Source organism: Athene cunicularia (assembly GCF_003259725.1).
Source record: "Athene cunicularia isolate RWA chromosome 3 unlocalized genomic scaffold, athCun1 chr3_part1, whole genome shotgun sequence".
NCBI lineage: Eukaryota > Metazoa > Chordata > Aves > Strigiformes > Strigidae > Athene > Athene cunicularia.
Genome location: NW_020799097.1, coordinates 2,125,030 through 2,129,476, shown reverse-complemented (window position 1 = coordinate 2,129,476; position 4,447 = coordinate 2,125,030).

Genomic DNA, 4,447 nt, shown 5'->3' with positions numbered 1-4,447 from the left:
TCTTTAACTTCAAACTCTGCACGCAGCTTTGATTGGAAAATCTGCACACAGACAGTAGAATAACCAGTCATAAATTTTTTTTTTTTAAATTCTTTAAAAAGTGCATAAAACCAGTAATTGTTCAACCTTTTGGTGTCTACATTAACACGGTGCTGAATCAAAACAAATAACAAACATGCATGTGCATTCCTGAGATAGATCTGAAGTCCAACACTGAAAAACTACTATTAAACAAAGCAGAAGAAAAGCTATGCAAGAGAAAAGGGCATCCCTTACAGTCTTGAGAGAGAGTTTACCCTGTCGTGCTTTTGGCCTGACAGAGGTAGAAAAAAAAATTTAATGGATTGAAAAGCAATAAAATCAACTGAATAAATAAGAATGACAAGTGTCAAAAAATGTAAGTCAATGGAACATGGGAAATCCTCCCATCACTGTAAAAAAAAAAAAAAAAAATCTCACCAACTTAGGTATTCTTATTGAACACATTAGATGACCAGCCAATAAATTCCTCATACGGGTAATATATATTAATATATCACAGATCTAGAAGTGCAATATAAACGGGGAAGAGGCAGCCACGTTCAATTGCCACTGATTCGGCACGTGTCCTTGACTTGGACCTTATGCCTCAGTTTCTCTACTGGCAAAATACCTCTGTAAAGCACTTAAAAGATTTACAAATGAAGGTACAAAGTATTTTTTATCACAGAAGGACAGTGGCTCAGCCATAATGGATCAAACACAAACCATCCGAGCTCTACTCCACTAGCACACCACACAAGTTACAGCCATAAATCGATCACTTCTGATTAGGTTAGGCTTTACGATGCAGTAATTGCGATAGCAGCAGTTTCATAACTGAAACGAGCACTTTGCTCAGCAGCGTATTATGCAGGAAGCCTGCATGAACAATGAGCTTTTGGTAAACCCAACTGCAACAGCAAAGAAAAGAACCATCTCAAATACAATACACTTTTTAAGGTTATCCATCATAAAAAGCTTCTCCAGGTGCTTTTATGGTCACAGGCTAACCCTGTATAAGCACCTAGCTGAGTAGAAAGAGAGGGGAAGGACAGCAATACCATGTTTAAAGAAAGACCAGATTTCAGGTAAATTATCTCTTTTTTTAGGAGGCACAACACAAAAATAAACGCGTTTCGCACAGTTACAAGCTGAAATTTTCAGCTGGCCAGCAACTACAGAGCGGACTCTCTACTTCTTGCCGTGGACCACATGACTGCCTCAATACATAAGAACATTTTATGTGCCAACTTGCAATGAAGACCACATAGTTAATAGTTTGCAACCTCCTTTCCCCCAGAAGATCTTCAGAGTTGAGTAATAAAATTCCTCACATGATTTCAATGAGAGGGTTCACTTGTCAGAGGCTGTTTCAAGATAGTATCGTATGTCAGGGAGGTGCTGTTCAGACAAAGCTTTCCAGCCTTGTGTTTTCAAGCCCTGACTGAAAATGAAAAAAACTTCAGGCTATAAAGTTTGAAACTGGAGGAAAAAAAAAAAATCTCTAGACGTTATTTTCAAAATGTGGAAATTAGCCAATTAATGAGGAGAGGAAGAAAAACTCTGATTAAAGCCCCGACAAGCCCATGAGACCACAGATGGATTACTAGTTCTGCCGCAGACTCCATGTAGGGACCTGGGCAAGTTAAAACCCTCTACAACTTGGTTTGCCACCTGCAAAATGAAAAATAACACTTTCTTTTCATATCCTGTTATTCTTGCTTGTAGTCTTCCCCAAATTAAAAGCATTTGTCAAAACACTTATCTTTAGCATTAACAGTGGAAATTGCATTCATAGCTAACATGCAATCCGTTTACATGACTGAGTGTTCAAACATGAATGCTTAGTATACTTTGCTACCCAGCCATCCTAATTTTATACCTGTCAGAACGGAGCTTTAGTCAATACAGGAATATTAGAATGCTAAAATACAGTTTATTACTAATCTTATGAATAAAAACAGCTTTAGGGATATGAGTTAGACCAAAAAATATTCAAATTCTCCTCATTATCTCTTAAAAATCCCACTATAATCATGACACTGGTCTCACTTCTTTGATAACCCACAAGATAATATTATCAGCACAGGTATAATTAAAACCCAGTCCCATGAGGACGTGTATGCAGAATCCAATGCCCACTCCATTCAAATCAGTATAAAGTAAAATCGACTTCAGTTACTCTAGAAGAAGTGTCAAAGCTGCATAAAGTTATCGACAAAGAGAAACGAAGGCATGGAGGGGTTGTTTTGCAGGAGAATTCTTAAGCTGACAGCATCCCTTCAAGTGTTTGATTTCAAATCTTAAACTTTGCAGCAGATGAAAAATATTTGCCACAGATTCCAACACTGTAATATGTATTTCTGTAGTGTCCCTAAAAGCCCTGCCCAGAAATCACTGTAAAGCATAAGTTGCTTGCTTTAGATTAAAATGTGCTGTCATTTCATGCAAATTGGTTTATTTTCTAACATACACAACCAAACATCTTCTGAGATCCCTTTATGAAAGGGCCAGTACAGCGTTCTTCCTTCCTCACGTTTCAGTTTCATTAATTCTTCCAATTCCCCACCCAAACATCACGTCCTAAAGAGCCAAACTTCACCATTGCCCCACTGACATAAAACAAAAAAAAGCAGTCCCCAAAAGTTAATGATAAAACAATTCTTGACATTCATGTTTATTAAAAATTTATTTTATTAAAAAGAAAATTAGTTTTAAAAGTGAATGTCAGAACCTCGCTGTTTTACACTCCACATTCCAATAAAAAAAACGTAAATTCACTTCCGTGAATTTATGGATTATCACTATAAACACTTCATAATAATTTAATTTTCAAAACACTGGACAGCCATGAACTTTTAACATCCTTTTGAAACAGACTAGTAAGACCCCCACAAAAACTGTCTCAGAAGTCAGGTTTCTGCCACTGACACTGGTTAGTAATTCTGTGGAATTACCAGAATCACAATGCTAGAGAGATGCACATTTTCTAGAAAGGTCAACAAACAGAAAGGAATTGCTCAAGACTGCTCAGTAGAGCAGTTAGAGATAAGCAGGCCTCATCCACACAGGATTTTCTTCAAGATTTCCTTACTACTCTTTAAAAATCCTGGAGTTTCACCTATGGTAGCATTCCTGTAACACAGCTGGCAGTCTGCATACCACAATGTCGTCTAGACCTGCTCTGAACAGTTGGATGACACAGGAGTAAAAATGCTGATGCCTGTTCTGGTGCTTGCACTGGTGCTAAAGGAACGACAGGAGGAAGAACAGACATCGCTGAGTAAAACACAAGTTCCTTGTTCCTAGTCTCATGCCCAGGCTCGTCAGACAATCTGTCAACCATACAGAAAAAGTTGGGGCTGTCGTGAGGATTCTTCTCTAGCCCCACATGAGGGAAGAGAGCATTTTCAAACCCCAGTTTTCAGATGCAGTATCAAGCCCTGCTCTTTCACAGAGCCCAGTGCTCCCAGAACGTGCAGATAACAAATGCATCCCTGCACAGATAACATATTCCATTCCTTTCTTACTTCTTCCCTACTTCCCTCCCCCATCCACATCTCAGAGATGTTTTCTTCACAATTTGGAAGAGAAATGGCAAAAAGGGAGATGCAAAACACAGAAATAAATTAAGTTTGTTCTCTGCTGTTGACAGATTTGGTCCTAGCATGATGGGAGGAAAAAAAAAATGTTAAGAGTGATAAATCCATATATACCTACTCCAAACTACACCCGACATCCCGAGGGATGTGGTATAATGGTAAATAAATATAGATGCAGTTCCTACTAATGAGGCAGGGTACAGCAAGGCCAAAGAAAATGCAATCATCTCGGGGAAAAAAACTGCACAGGACTCCTCCTCTCCCATCCATGGAGGAAATCAAATGCCAGCTGCACCATCCCAGGAAGGAAGCAGAGTCTGTACCTGATGAGCCCTGCAGAAATGAGCTAGTCATATCACGGGACGCAAGCAGGCACTTCAGGGTTTTACCAGCCCTCAAAATCGTCTGCAGAGCACAATTCCTCTCTCCCATCCGATCTATTTTACATGGTATCATTCACGCTAACTGTAGGGCTTTTTTTTCCACCAGTTTCTTTTTGCTCCATGACCATTAGTTTGAGGCAGGGGCACGTAGCTTAGCGTCTATCAGATCTGCTCCGACGGTGCTCTCAAACGCGTGCCCGGGCCATCAGTTTAACGCTTTCCTCCCTACAAAGTTTAGATCTTTCCAGCTTTTGTTCATACACATTTTGTACTTAAAAGCCACTTATCCCTACTCCTAATGCTACCTGAGCAGGAAAACAATTTGAGATATACCCGACTCCACAGACAAATAGCGAACACGCTTAAAATCTTCATTTCCTCTTCCTTCTTCCCTCCCCCCGCCTCAAAAAAAAAAAAAAAAAAAAAAAAAAAAAAAAGGGG